We start from the raw sequence: 15545 nt of genomic DNA on the forward strand, positions 1-15545 counted from the left end.
AAAGAAGAAGAAGAGCCGAGCCGGACCGTGCAGCGCCGCCGGTGCGCACCCGGGACCACAGCCCGTAAGTGACAACTTCTGCCCCTGCCCCCTCCTCCTGCCGCTGCCAGGGGACCCCCGGGCACCTCCAGCCCCAGCCCGCACTGACCTGCGCTCCGGGGTCCGGGGAGAGCAGCCTCCTGCCCTGTGCACACTTCTGCTCCATGTCCATGTGCTGGATGCAGCCTGTCACCCTGTACACTGTGCTCCTCTGTCATTGTGCTGCCAGCCCTGCTCTGCTCATACATATACACATAGATCCAGCGCCTCTTCTATTATTACTGCTCTGCACAGCACATCTGTGCACCGGGATTAGCACTGCTCACATCTCTGCTGCTGCTGCACTTACAGCCACTTTACCTATAGCTGCCCCCATAGACCTGGAGAGAGGGTGCACTGCACATAGAGGGACCATATAGGGACCAGCACAGCTCATCTGCTGCACCTATAGCCAGCTTATTACACTGCCTGCCATCTGCATATACAGAGACCAGCTTATTATACTGCACTTATAGCTGCTTTATCATACTACATACCATCTGCATATACACCTACACCCATATATCTGGATAGTGCACATCACATATAGACACTATCACATCTCTTCTGCACTTATAGCCAGTTTATCATGTTGTGTACCATCTGCATATATACCTACACCCATATATCTGGGTAGTGGGTGCACATAACATATAGACACCATCACATCTGTGTTATCAGAGTGGTCACATCTCATCTGCACTTATAGCCAGTTTATTATACTATACACCATCTGCATATACACCTACACCCATATACCTGGATAGTGCACTTATAGCCAGTTTATCAGATTGCATGCCATCTGCATACATACCTACACCCATACAGCTGGATAGTGGGTGCACATCACATCACAATGTTAGATTCCCTCCTGCATTGCTATATAATTGCTTTGTGAATTGCTATATCACCTTGTGCCCATCATATATGCACTAATACTTCTCAGGAGCTGAGGGTACATCACTTACACTCTGTTATTTCTTGCATATTGTCTTTCCCCAGATCATATGATGGAATTGATACAATGTAGCAAGATTTATAATTAACTTTTTTTTTTTTTTTCTGGGCCATTTTATTTTTCTCTCTTGATTGTGCATTGGGTATCCTAGACTGTAACGCCACATTATCCTTGTGGTCGCCTTTTAGCAATATATGGCTTTAAGGATGGTACGTAGACATCAGTGAGTTGGATGTCACCTTGTGTGCTGAAAAGAGGATTTGTGTCCTGTGCTCCTTACAATCACCCCAGGATCAGTATAGGAGCCTATGTTGTTGATGCTCGTCATTCTCTTTGTCATCCAGGGAGAACTGGCCTGCATGATATTGAATTTAATTTCCCATTTTATTTTCCCCGGATGTAACTTTTTTTTATTTCCTATTTCTCGGTACATTGTAAAAATGTATCGCTGCTATTGGGGTGGGGGGAAAAGAAAACACACAATGTAGCGATGATTTCCATAATCAATAAGTGTTTGTAGGAAATCCTTTTCCTTCATTTCCTGTACTTTTCAGCTGTGTGGACTGGGCAGTCGCTGGGATTCATATGGTGCTTGTGTCTCTTTACGGACGTCAGATTGTGAACATGGATTGCTGTGTGTTTGGAATATGGGGGATATTATATGATAAAGTACGCTCCCACCCGGAAAGTACGTGCACATTTCTTCATCACGCTGCCTCTCGATCGTAATATACATATGTATATAAATATTTTTTTTTTTTTTTTTGTCGTCGGTACAGAAGACGGGTAATTGGGATCTTTGGGCTATAGACGAATTGTCATCAGATTTTTTTTTTTTGCTTCCGATGTGACGAGGTCACCCTTTCCATGCTGCTGGTGTCAGAGGTTGACCTGTCCCTTCCATCAATATATGCTTTGCTACTAGGCTTCGGTTAAAGGATGTAGGATGTGGACATTGACCAGCTGGATATTTTTATTTTTTTCGTCTCGGAGGTGAAAGGTACTGATGCTGAACATCCCTGGTCCCTCAGATGGGTCAGTGAGACCCTACTCCCTCCCACCCTCAGGACCATCTTCCTTTTATCTATCACCACAACATTGTATGTTCCTTGATTCTATACATTGCAATACTTTCCTCTCTGCCTTTTTATCGTCACAACATCCAGATGTGTTGGTTACTTTTTATTTATTATTTTTTAATTTTAATCGTTTAAATATTTTAGTTTTGTGTTTTATTTTGACCCTTGTAGGATTTATTTGTTTTGTACTTTTTTGCATATTTTGTATTTGTTTAGATTGCATTTAATCTGTAAGCTTCACTTATTGTGGTTAGTCTGTAGCTAGGCCTGAAAGCCAGCAGAGAATATCTTTCTTTTTTTTTGATTTTTTTATTATATATAATTTTTTTTTTTCTTTTTTTTCTTTACCCTCTTCGTCTTTTCGGAGGGGTTGCCTAGGCTCGATGATTGCTTCCTTAGGGTCACGTCAAGTTCGAAACCGTGAAGAAAGGTGCAGGGAATCCTAGAATAAGAGAAAAGCTGCCCAACAAAACGGGGTCAGCTCGTATGCTAAGAGGCGCCGTTAACAAAAAAAAAAAAAAAAAAAATAGAGAGAAAAGAATACCAACTGCTTTGGTTTAGTTTTGGTTTTTTAATCTTTCTGGCCCCTTCCTCCCTCCAGTTTTTTTTTTCTTCATTTTTCACTGTGTCCCTGTCTCTTGTGTTACAGATTGCGACCTGCCTGTGAAGTATTTGCTCTAAAGCTTAGCTAAAAACAAAACCAAGCAAAAACCCTATTGAATTCAGGCAAATAAGGTTAGGTCTGCAGATCATATTACAAAGCAGTTTTGAATATACTGCCCATCGCACCAGACCAGTTATTCCTGTTGTTACAACTTGGAAGAAGAAGAAGAAAAAAAAAGACCTTTAAATCGTAATTTGTTAGTACAAGAAATGGAAAGTATTTAAGCTCTTTTTCTGCCTGATAATTCAACGTGAGCCCATCCCTTTTTAGGGACGTCTGCTAATAAATATGTAATATATTATTATTTTATTTTTATCCTACCCTTTACTTTTTTTTTTTTTTTTACTATCGTCTTTCTGTATTTTGGAAGGAAGTTGGCTGTGATGCTGTGGTTTTGCAGTTACACAATGTTATCATGTTTGTCATCTCTAAATCATTGCCGTGGTTATGAATTTTCAGTTGTGGGGTATTGCACGGTGTCAGATGCATGTGCTTGATACGTTTTTCCACTACCAGTCAGTCCCCTGTTGCTCAACCACTTGGGCATTTAATGCCACAGTCATGGGCATGGCTGTGATTTCCAAAAATTTGCACTGTCATTTATCCATATATCTGCGGATGTTGTAAGGGTCTGGAACCAATCTGCCCACCAGTCTTATTACCCTTTTTTTTTTTTTTTTTTTAATATGAAAGCGACCTTTTTTTTTCTTCTGACTAGAATGGTAGGGCCTTGTGTGATATTTTATTAACGCACTCCGACATGTACGACCCAACCCGTCTGAGACGTGGTTGTCCCTTATATTTAGCATGGTGGCAATTTAATTTTTTTTTATGTCAGTGGCCCGACGTTGGCTCCTCTCGCCCGTCTTCCCCTTCTGTTTCCGAATTATGTAACAGAATCCAAAGCTGCATTAAAAATTCAGTATTACAGGCTGATTGTAATGCTGCCTCATTAGAAGCTCTGTCTGGCCCAGTATTAAGTCAAACACAAAGCAAGGGCTTTTAGATTTTAAACACCAATAAATATTAAGTATCTGAGCAGGAACTTGCAGTGGCCGAGGCATTTGGCTCATGTCCTCTCTACCCAATACAGGATTTTTTTTTATATTATTTTTTTATTTTTTTACATTTGCATAGCTTATGTATCTCGATTTATTATTTCTTCTGCCAGATTTTAGTGTATGATTTTTAGTTTTTATCTTTTTTTTAACTTGGCCCATCAGAGGCCACTTGTGCCCCCCCCCCCCCCCATCCTCTTCCTACCTCTTCCTCCTCCTTTTTCACTTTTCTTAGTTCCTCATTTCATTTCGGAAAGAAATAGAGGAGCAAGAGAGAGAGAGAAAGAGAAAAACATTGTGCAATGAATGTTCAATTCATTTGCAAATCCCGACTCTGATAGTCTCATGCTGAGAGAACCGAAAGTGGAGACCCCCCCCCCACACACACACTACCACCACCTCTTTACTACCATTTTGGGTCTGCAAATTGTTCTGTGATTTTTGAAAACCTGTTATGTCCACTTTAATTTGTCACGCATGTCGTTTTTTTATATTTATTATAGCAGCTGCTTTTTATATTTTGTTTTATTCTTTTTTCTCCTCTGGTCCTACAATAAATCTGTTTCGAATTGTGTGGCCTAAGCGCACAATATGACAATGCTTCTGTAAGCAGATTAAATGAGCAGGGGGTCCGACCATCTTTTTTTTTTTTTTTTCCTTCTGATTCTAGGAGCCAGAAATGCCTTAAAGTGCTCCTGTGTGTTGACACTTTGGCTCTCTGAGAAACCCTAGGGTAACCTCTCCGTGCCCCTCTGCCGCTGGCCTTTTGTTCAATGGAGAATTGAGCTAAGGTGCTTTTCATTGTGACTGCAGGGAATCAGGAGATCTATGTGTGCCGCCTGCTTTTAGAAATCCATCTGAGTTTATTTTATGTGAAGAAGTAAAGGAGTCAATTAGTATTGATTATTATCTATATTTTTTTAATTATTCTGATTTTTTTTTTTTGCATTTGTACAAAACAATACCATTTTCTTTTGGTCTATATAACACCCCAAACCGTTCACCATTCTTCATCATTTTTGCTTGCGGTGTCTTGCTTTGAAAAAATTATTATATACGTTGGATGCCAAAACACCGGCTCGGCAGTGTCCAACGGGCTCCGAGAAGGTGTCTCTTCTTTTTCTTTTTTGACTCCCCAAGGGAGCTGTAATTTTTCCCCATCATATCCCATATCTAATACTAAAGGGACTGTCGATGCATGGAATATTTGTTTTTCTTTTGTTCTCATCTGGCCTGTTATGTCTCCAGCTGTGCTTTTTTTTTTTCCTTTTTTCTTCTACTCACCTTTTTTTTTATTTTATTACTGCTCTGTTTCCTCCATCTTCAATATCTAAAAAAATAATCAGGTAGTAGACTGATCCTCTCCACCCCCCCAATACTATCCGTCTGATATAAATCACCGCCATTTGTTCTTTATTTTATATCTTTTATGTCCTATCTCCCTTTTTTTAACTCATGTCGAAGAATTTTTTTTATTTACGATACTTATTTATTTTTATGATTGCGTAGACTCATTTGAGCAAGGAGAGGGGTAGATATTTTTTTTGTTTTGCTTGTACGTTACTGTAGAGCCTGGGGGTGACTTTAGGGGTCGAGTGTGATGGCGTTGGCGCTGGGTGTACCCTGCATCCTGGTTACTACCCCCCCCCCAACCAATCAACCAATCTCCGAATGATATTTCTTCTTTTACCCCCCAACCCCTCCTTTGGTTCCCGCCTTCTTGGTCGCTGACTATCCAGTTAAAAAAAGCCGAGCGTTGGTCTCCACAGCAACAGAACCTGAACGACATTAATCAAGATACATATATTAATTTACTCGGGGTATTGTTACGTATAAAAAAAAAAATAAAAAAAAAAGGGTGCTGTTACTTGTTCTATACGCTCCTACCTGTCTGCAATTAAATCCCCATACCTGGGCTTACATCAGCCACATATTAGTCTTAACAAAAAAAATTCTTTTGTATCAGTTACACTTTTTTTTGTAGCCGGATTATGTGCATCATTTCCGCAAACCTTGCAAGACTCCGATTCCGGCACGCAAGTAAACCTAGCCTTATCCGGGCCTGCTCATTTCGTAAGGGTACATCTTCCTTTGCAGAAGACCATATCAAATTATACCAGTAGGACGGGTTTTTTTTTACTACGCCATCGTTCTCCCTCATTGTAGAAGTTGCCGTGAAAAGCTTATTTGCACATACGAGGAGATACGAGAAATAATGTACGGATCACGGGGTAGACTTCATTGAAGCTTACGTATAGGGGCTACGGTAGACGTTATGGTTACTGCCCCTTTAAGAATGAGGTGAGAAATGTGTCGACATTCCGGGGGATAGGCAGGAAGGCCTCCTGCCCACATCTGGTGAATTTTGGGATGTTTTTGAAACCAGTCTCCGTAGCCCCAACCTCTTTGGAATCCATCGCCTCTTTGCCGGTCGTTACACAGCTCTTTAGCTATGTCTCGTGTATATAGGTTATTAGGACAGCGTTTCCCATTTTTGGCACGTGCAGATCTGATTCAGCATAATCAAGGTGGACCTTCACGGAGGCTGTAGCCAACAGGCCCCCGATTGCACATGAACCAGCATTAGGTGGCACTGTCTTAGTGTCTTGCATAAAATAGATGCAGTAATCGGTGGGAGCTGAAATCCAGAGATCAGGATCTTCTCCTGCCGGTGATTTACATGCTGAGCAGGTGTTTCATGGATCCAGAACGTCTCATGTCATCATCTATAACATATTATTATTTATATATATCATTTTTTAAAAAAAAAAAAATTTATTGCACACGATTGCAGACTTTTCCTCCCTCTTTTTTTGCTGCTGGAAGTATTTAGAAATATGCCAAAAAAAAATGGAAAAAAACAGATTGTGGAACAGTACCTGGACAATGTGTAGAGGAGGGGAAACCTGCATAATAGGCCCTAAGTCCTCATTCAGACGTCAGTGAGCAAAAAACATCTGATTTTCATCAGTGTTTGGTCCATGGGTTGTTTTTCACCATCCGCTTTTCATCAGTGTTTTTTATCTGGATTTCATCAATGTTTTAGTTTTTACCATCCGATTGTCATCAGTGTTTGGTCTGTTTTTGCCATCAGTGTTTCATCAGTGTTTGGTCCATGTCTGTCAGTTTTTACCATCAGTATTTGGTCCGTGTGTCAGTTTTTACCATCAGAGTGTGGTCCACATTTAGATTTTCACCATCCAATTGTCATCAGTGTTTGGTCTGTTTTTGCCATCAGTGTTTGATTACTATTTGGTCCATGTCTGTCAGTTTTTACCATCAGTGTTTGGTCAGTGTGTCGGTTTTTACAATCCGATTGTCATCCGTGTATGGTCTGTTTTTGCCATCAGTGTTTCAACAGTGTTTGGCCCATGTCTATCAGTTGTGACCATCAGTGTTTGGTCCGCTTTTTGGTTTCCACCATCTGATTTTTATCAGTGTTTGGTCCGTGTGTCTGTTTTTACCATCAGTGTTTCATTAGTGATTTTTTTATTTTTATTTTTTTTCGCATGAAAAAAATAAATGAATAAATTGCAAATCATTTCTTATCCAACGTTAATCATGGAAGGCACACGGACCGTACATTGAGGCCATCCGCGCGCTGTCATTTCCACGGACCCATAGACTCGTATGGGCGATTTGATCACAAGCAGACATATCTCTATAATTGTTTTGGATTGCAAGAAAAAACATGGACATATGAACAGCACCATAGATTATAATGGGTGGGTGTTCTAACACGTACGTGATTCCTGGACGTCTGAATGAGGCCTTAGGTGGTAGAATATGTTGGGGTTCATTTTCTATGCCTTTTCTAAGATCTATCTGATCTCATAGGTTTTATGAAACTGTCGCTTATGATTTTACATTTAATGTTGCACAGTTTTTTCTATAGTGAATAATCAGGGCTTACGATTATTGCTTATCCGTTGCGTAACTTACAACTCTCAGCGTGCCCCGACCGCCGTAGTGTCCTGGACGTCATACTTGCGGTGTAGTTCTGTCACTTTAAGAGAGCGAAGGCCGCCATGTGCTCATTAGGAATATGGCATTTTCCATCTGAAGCTCGGTGGCGTTCAGACTCCCATGTGCCAGCGCTGGAATGTCTCCACAGTCCCCGCTCTATCTCTGCGATCTGTCATTAATCTAGATTCAGATATCAGCGAGTTGCTATTGAGATGACTGCTTGTTTGAGTGGGGCTGCTGTTCATCCTGCCTGCCAGCTGCATGGTCCAGACCTGCACTTCCTTATCTGATGATGGCACCGGCCCAGCTACCCCATCGCCCCTCCCAACCCTCCTGTGATCTTGGTGTCCTCTAAATATTTCTTGTCTTTACTGGCACTGCGCCCCTCCCAGCCTCGCACACATTCATGCCTACCCTTTGTCTCCTGCAGCACCGGTGTGCATGTGTAGTTTTGGCGTTTGCTGAGATTCATTCCTGTGAATACTTTATACACAACATCTCCTCCTAGGGGTCCCAGCGGGCTCTCCTCCTAGGGGTCCCAGCGGGCTCTCCTCCTAGGGGTCCCAGCGGGCTCTCCTCCTAGGGGTCCCAGCGGGCTCTCCTCCTAGGGGTCCCAGCGGGCTGTCCTATTGATGATTGACAGCATAGGGAAGACTGTCAGATACACAACAGGGACGTTCCTATAGGGTCCTTGTGGTGACCTATGGATGGTATGGTTAGCAGGAGCCATGCCCGTAGATGATCAGAGTAACTAATGATGGCAAGAATACGGCAAACCCAATCATTATCCAACCTGCAACATGTGTTCTCATCCCATCCCCATAATAATCAGTAGGGAAACTTGAAAGGGAACCCATCACGTTGTACATGCAGTCAGATCTGTACACAGAAGACGAAGCCGAGCAGAATGATGTCAGGGTTTGTTGGAAAATATTCTGTGTAGCTTTTAATTTATTTGAAATTCACGTTGTTTGTATGCATAGGAGTCCCAGCGGGCTCTCCTCCTGGGAGTCCCAGCGGGCTCTCCTCCTGGGAGTCCCAGCATAGGGAAGACTGTGAATCACTGAGTAGGACCGCCCACTTGTCTCTTATTCATACAAACACCAGGAACTCCATGAACAAATTTTTCTGAAACTTCTCTCACAATTATGTCTATCGATCTGCTCTATAACATCCTGCCTGCAGATCAGGTATCATTTTCAACATGACAGGTTCTCTATAATACGGGGAATATGTGATGTGGACCCATTCTTACCCTTAATCTGGCAATTCCCACTGATTTCGATGAGACCGTCTGACTACCTAATGTCGGCCTGTCCCATTGAAACAGTAGATGTTGCAGTAAATAAGAATCGGGCTGATGAATTTTTAACATGTCCGATCATAATCATTCTATGATTAATTCTCAAGGGAGGTAAGCGCTCACCAATAGTGTCTAGCAGAGGCTTTTTCCTGTCTCCCTATTGAGCAGACATGCACTCTCGGCCTATCAGAGTGTGCATGTGTATGGGAGGGCTGTAGGAAATATTTGGCCCTTTTAAAGCACCCATGCACATTAGACTAGATTCAGCCGACAGTCTAAAGCGAATCTCCCCCGGCAAATGACAGAAGTGTCGGGCAGTTTTTTGACCCTCTTGTTATTCAGCAGAGGAGGCTCTCGCCCCTTTTAAAAACAGGAGTCGAACTTTACTGTGTATGGAGGAGCCCTTGGCCGTCAGGCGTGTGTGGCCAGCCCACGGCCTCATATATGCAGCCATATTACTGACCCATGTTGTATGTATCTGTGTTATGGGCCTCCTTCTCCATTACGCTTTTATAGGAGCGCATAAAATTCCTTTTGTCCTGCAGCCACTCCGCATGCGTCTGTTCAGGGCAATATTTATAGGAACCTGATTTGGCAGAGGACATTACCACATATAAACCTAAAAGTGATAGTAGGAAACATCTACGCGACCAGCGAGAAAAGCCTTCTACATGAGCAGTCGTCGTCTGCTAGGGTCCCGGGGATCACTCGTAGTGTGAGATCTCTGCTCCGCTCCCTGCATAGTCATAGACACGATTAGAGAACAGCCTCCTAGGCCTCACAGACCTGTCCTTCTGCATTCTTCTCTAATTTCCCCTTTATGAACATAAAACTCTTCTTCTTTTAACTCTGTTTCTTGTAGCAACAGGATTATGGGCAATCACAGAGGCCATGGGGGAGTGGGGATGTCAGAATTCACTCTGACATCAGCTCCTCTCCAGCCTGCGGGCGTCTCACCCTCATACTTTGTCCTGACACCCCAAGTGCACGGTCTCCTCTCGCTTTGTGGCCGGCGGGGGGGGCAGACATGAAGTTAGTTTAATAACTATTCTCTCCAGTGAGTGCGGAGATGCTTATGAGTTAAGCCCACTAAAGCAAGAATGCAAATTTAATCCAGGAGTTATCACAAGGCAGCTGTTTTACTTCCCTGCGTTCTGTAATGATAAATTCAGCCAGGAAAATGTAGATTAAGTGGTGTAAATTCCTCATCACATGTGCAGTGAGCTGGCTGCGTCTGGCAGCAGGTTGTACGTTTTGCAATATTGCCTCCATGAAAAAATAACGAGGGCAACCTAGTGGTTTTTCTACTTTCCAGACCATTTTATTTTTTTACATAAATGCATGGTTTTTGCACTAAAAATCATTTTTGCAATCGGGTTTCATTCAAACTTTTTGCACCGTTTGGCTTTCTGTACCCTCTGTGTTGCATTCTATTGCTGGCTGCAGAATGAGTTAACTGAGAATCCGTAAGCGAGTTCCTTCTGACGATCGGACAGTTTGTACCTCTTCTTTTGAGCTCTTCACAGCTGATTGATGACCACAATGAAGTTCAGTGTGCCGGCAAATAAAGAGTCAAACGGTGCAACATTTTTAATGAAACCCAATTGCAAAAATGTTTTTTAACCCGAAATAAAGTACGTGCATTTGAGTAAAAAGAGGAAAAAAAATGCCCTTAAAGGTGGAAAACCACTCCATTGCAAAAGTACAAGGCCTCTGTTGTAGTCTCAGGCCTAAGTATTGTTATGGTAAATATTTATACTTTGCAGATGGAGTAGTAAAATCCCCCCCCTCCTCTCCACAGTGACAGAAAGCATCCTCCACAGCTGCACCTGTTTGTTTTTTGGCCACACCACCGAGTAGTCATGTGTTCACTTCCTGAGAGCCTCAAAACTTTCTTCCCTGCCTCCTATTTGTTCCAGCGTTGTGCAGAGACCACAACTTCCCCATTGGCCCTATAATATCAGACTACCGATAGAAAGCAAACAGGATCTTCTTCTTCTTCGCAACCTTTTTTTTTAAGAGGAAGAATATTCCCAAGTTACCTGCACTTGTCTCCTCCACCTGAAGGCCTATCTATTGGCACCCTGGAGATGTGTTTGTTGGCCTGCGGCTAGCCGTCTTCCTCCTGTGCCTCCCTTCCCTGGGGCACTTGGTGCTAATCAGGGTATTTGCTTTGATTTGTTTACGAGGGCGTTAAATAATTGTAAACAGCCCGGGTTCCCCTCCCTTGCGCCATCAAACTCCATCAATTAATCTGTTTGAATGTGAAAGGGGATTGCAGATTCCCTGTGGGGTTAATGTTTATCCACGCTTCCTCTACACAACATTAACAAGGAGGTCTCTAAGCTGCCAGGGGGAGGATTAGTGACCTCACACCGGTGGAATGGTGCTCCCCCCAGAGACTACAGTGTGGGTTTCAGGGGGGATTTGCCTTTATCAGTTTCCAGGTAGTTACTACATGTCACCTCTGGAGATTGAGCAGAAGTGATCTGTATGGCTCCTAGTGGAGTAATTTAATTTGGAAGAAAGGGTGGTGGTGGGGGGGATCAGAAGGGGAAGTGCACCGTACACACATAGCACATGTGATATGTACTGATAGGTATGCAAATGTGCTATCGCCACGCTCTCCCCAGGTGTATACCATTCTGCGCAGGGTGTGGACTAGGCACGTGATCCGCTCCGTCAGTACAGGGGGCAGCGAGTCGGTCCTAAAATGTTAACTGGAGACGCAAGCAATCAGTTTCCGATATTGGAGTTTTTAACTATATACCGGTATAGATTGATTAACAAGAATTCAGGAGTTCCTTGAGCCCCGATCTGGGATACCCCAGAATGCTGCTACTTCTCACTCTTGGTGATTTCTCTGCAAAGTGGAGCCAAATTATATCAGTGGACAAGAACGATAGAAGCCTTTACTCATCCCAAATGGTTATTCTGGTGCCACTCACCTCCACCTCTATGGTGGGCAGCGCCGATGACATTACGACCCTACACACCTGCCTAGACCCATGCACGATCCGCAGGGGTGGACATACCATTGGTGCAACCAACCTGTGCAGGGGCCCAAGAGATAATGAGGCACACTACTACCTCCAAAGCAGCAAGTAGCTTTTGTCACAGACACAATTAGGGGCCCTTATAATGTTTTTGCACAGGGGCCCTCTTTTATCCATGTCCGCCCTTGCACGCTCATGTCTCAGCAGCTGTGTGGGGTCATCGGCACCGTTCACCTCCGATGCAAAAGTGAGCGGCCCTGGATAACCTCTGTAAAGTGGTATCGGGGGTTCTCTATGCGTGGAAACCTTTTTGAGAGGTTGGAAATCAGTGCCCTAAATGTTCCAATTGTAGTGGTGAGGATTTATCTACACTGCTCAAAACAAATAAAGGGAACACTCAAATCACACATCCTAGATCTGAATGAATGAAATATTCTCATTGAATACTTTGTTCTGTACAAAGTTGAATGTGCTGACAACAAAATCACACAAAAATCATCAATGGAAATCAAATTTATTAACCAATGGAGGCCTGGATTTGGAGTCACCCCCAAAATTAAAGTGGAAAAACACACTACAAGCTGATCCAACTTTGATGTAATGTCCTTAAAACAAGTCAAAATGAGGCTCAGCATTGTGTGTGGCCTCCACGTGCCTGTATGACCTCCCTACAATGCCTGGGCATGCTCCTGATGAGGTTGCGGATGGTCTCCTGTGGGATCTCTTTCCAGACGTGGACTAAAGCATCCGCCAACTCCTGGACAGTCTGTGGTGCAACGTGACGTTGGTGGATGGAGCAAGACATGATGTCCCAGATGTGCTCAATCGGATTCAGGTCTGGGGAACGGGTGGGCCAGTCCATAGCTTCAATGCCTTCATCTTGCAGGAACTGCTGACACACTCCAGCCACATGAGGTCTGGCATTGTCCTGCATTAGGAGGAACCCAGGGCCAACCGCACCAGCATATGGTCTCACAAGGGGTCTGAGGATCTCATCTCGGTACCTAATGGCAGTTAAGCTACCTCTAGCGAGCACATGGAGGGCTGTGCAGCCCTCCTAAGAAATGCCACCCACACCATTACTGACCCACTGCCAAACCGGTCATGCTGAAGGATGTTGCAGGCAGCAGATCGCTCTCCACGGCGTCTCCAGACTCTGTCACGTCTGTCACATGTGCTCAGTGTGAACCTGCTTTCATCTGTGAAGAGCACAGGGCGCCAGTGGCGACTTTGCCAATCCTGGTGTTCTGTGGCAAATGCCAAGTGTCCTGCACGGTGTTGGGCTGTGAGCACAACCCCATCTGTGGATGTCGGCTCCTCATACCACCCTCATGGAGTTGGTTTGTAACCGTTTGTGCAGACACATGCACATTTGTGGCCTGCAGGGACCTATATTGTTCAACATCTTTATCAATGATTTAGATGAAGGAATTGAGGGTAAACTGATTCAATTTGCTGATGACACAAAGCTAGGAGGGATAGCTAATACTAGAGAAGAGAGAGAGAGGATTCAAAAAGACCTAAATAAACTGGAGCAGTGGGCAGCAACCAACAGAATGGTTTTTAACAGGGAAAAATGCAAAGTACTACATCTGGGCAATAAAAATGAAAAAAGCATATACAGAATGGGAGGAATAGAGCTAAGCAACAGTACATGTGAAAAAGACTTAGGTATACTAATAGATCATAGACTGAACATGAGTCAACAGTGTGATGCAGCAGCAAAAAAGGCAAATACAATTCTGGGATGTATTAACAGAAGCATACAGTCTAGATCACGTGAAGTCATTATCGGTCTTTACTCCTCTTTGGTCAGACCTCATCTGGAATACTGTGTACAGTTTTGGGCACCACATTTTAAAAAAGACATAGACAAACTGGAGCAAGTTCAGAGAAGAGCGACCAGAATGGTGACTGGTCTGCAAACCATGTCCTATGAGGAACGGTTGCAGGATTTGGGAATGTTTAGCTTGCAAAAAAGAAGACTGAGAGGAGACTTAATAGCTGTCTACAAATATGTCAAGGGCTGTCACATTGTAGAAGGATCATCTTTATTCTCATTTGCACAAGGAAAGACTAGAAGCAATGGGATGAAACTAAATGGGAGGAGACACAGATTAGATATTAGAAAAAACTTTTTGACAGTTAGGGTGATTAATGAGTGGAACAGGCTGCCACGAGAGGTGGTGAGTTCCCCTTCAATGGACGTCTTCAAACAGAGGCTGGACAGACATCTGTCTGAGATGATCTAGTGAATCCTGCTTTGAGCAGGGGGTTGGACCAGATGACCCAGGAGGTCCCTTCCAACTCTACCATTCTATGATTCTATGATTTTGCAGGGTTCCTGCAGTGCTCCTCCTGTTCCTCCTTGCACAAAGGCGGAGGTAGCGTTCCTGCTGCTGGGTTGTTGCCTTCCTATGGCCCCCTCCACGTCTCCTGGTGTACTGGCCTGTCTCCTGGTAGCGCCTCCAGCCTCTGGACACTACGCTGACAGACACAGCAAACCTTCTTGCCATAGCTCGCATTGATGTGCCATCCTGGATGAGCTGCACTACCTGAGCAACTTCTGTGGGTTGTAGTGTCCGTCTCATGCTACCACGAGTGTGAAAGCACAACCAACATTCAAAAGTGACCAAAACATCAGCCAGAAAGCATTGGTACTGAGATCTGGTCTGTGGTCCCCACCTGCAGAATCACTCCTTTTATTGAGGGTGTCTTGATAATTGCCAATAATTTCCATCTATTGTCTATTCCATTTGCACAACAGCATGTGAAATTGATTGTCAATCAGTGTTGCTTCCTAAGTGGACAGTTTGATTTCACAGAAGTTTGATTCATTTGTAGTTATATTCTGTTGTTTAAGTGTTCCCTTTGTTTTTTTGAGCAGTGTATATATGTATCTGTCTAGTTGGAGCCGGTCATACACCGGGGATTAGTGTTGACCAAATCAGAAGCTTTCGGTGAGTCTGGCCAACTAATACATATCAGGGGGCCTCCCAATTCTCCCCGACAGATGGATTTTAACCTCTGTTCTTCTACAAGCTGCTACCTGGAGCTTACTCTTCAGAATACACGCACGTGCTGTCAAATCGAGCATACGTGTTTTGGGGTTTTTGCACTACGGTTGACATAAGAAAGCGTTTAGATGACCTATCACTGTTATCTCGGAAAAATGCCCAATACTCATTTTTATTGACGTTGCCAGATTCCAGTATATTCACTTATATAGAGATCCACCCCTCCCCCCAACATCGCTTTCTTATGTAGTCTCCAAATTAAAAATGGGTCCATGGATTCCAGTTTCGTCAAGCTGTGTCAGTAGAGAGCCCACCAGCATCAGATAATGCGGTGAAAGCGATGTGGGGGCTAATTAGCACGCACCTCCTCATTAGAGCATTATTGTTTTTGTCTGGCGGTGTGTAAGTACTGGATACTTGTCTCAA

At 43.6% G+C, this 15545-nt stretch overlaps 1 protein-coding gene across 3 annotated transcripts in view; it reads left to right on the forward strand.

Annotated features, from left to right (window-relative positions):
* ZFHX3 (zinc finger homeobox 3) overlaps positions 1-15545 on the forward strand; it is a 253250-nt gene that overhangs the window by 162526 nt on the left and 75179 nt on the right. For 2 of the 3 annotated variants that reach the window (XM_073659267.1, XM_073659265.1), the window contains exon 1: positions 1-64. This exon is cut by the window's left edge. The exons of the other annotated variant lie outside the window; for it this stretch is intronic. The gene's annotated coding sequence lies outside the window, so the exon portion shown is untranslated. The remainder of the gene's footprint in view (positions 65-15545) is intronic. 3 annotated transcript variants of the gene reach the window in all.

This window comes from Phyllobates terribilis, unplaced genomic scaffold, assembly GCF_046119375.1.
Source record: "Phyllobates terribilis strain yellow unplaced genomic scaffold, ASM4611937v1 Scaffold_13__5_contigs__length_258822181, whole genome shotgun sequence".
In the NCBI taxonomy this organism is placed as follows: Eukaryota; Metazoa; Chordata; class Amphibia; order Anura; family Dendrobatidae; genus Phyllobates; species Phyllobates terribilis.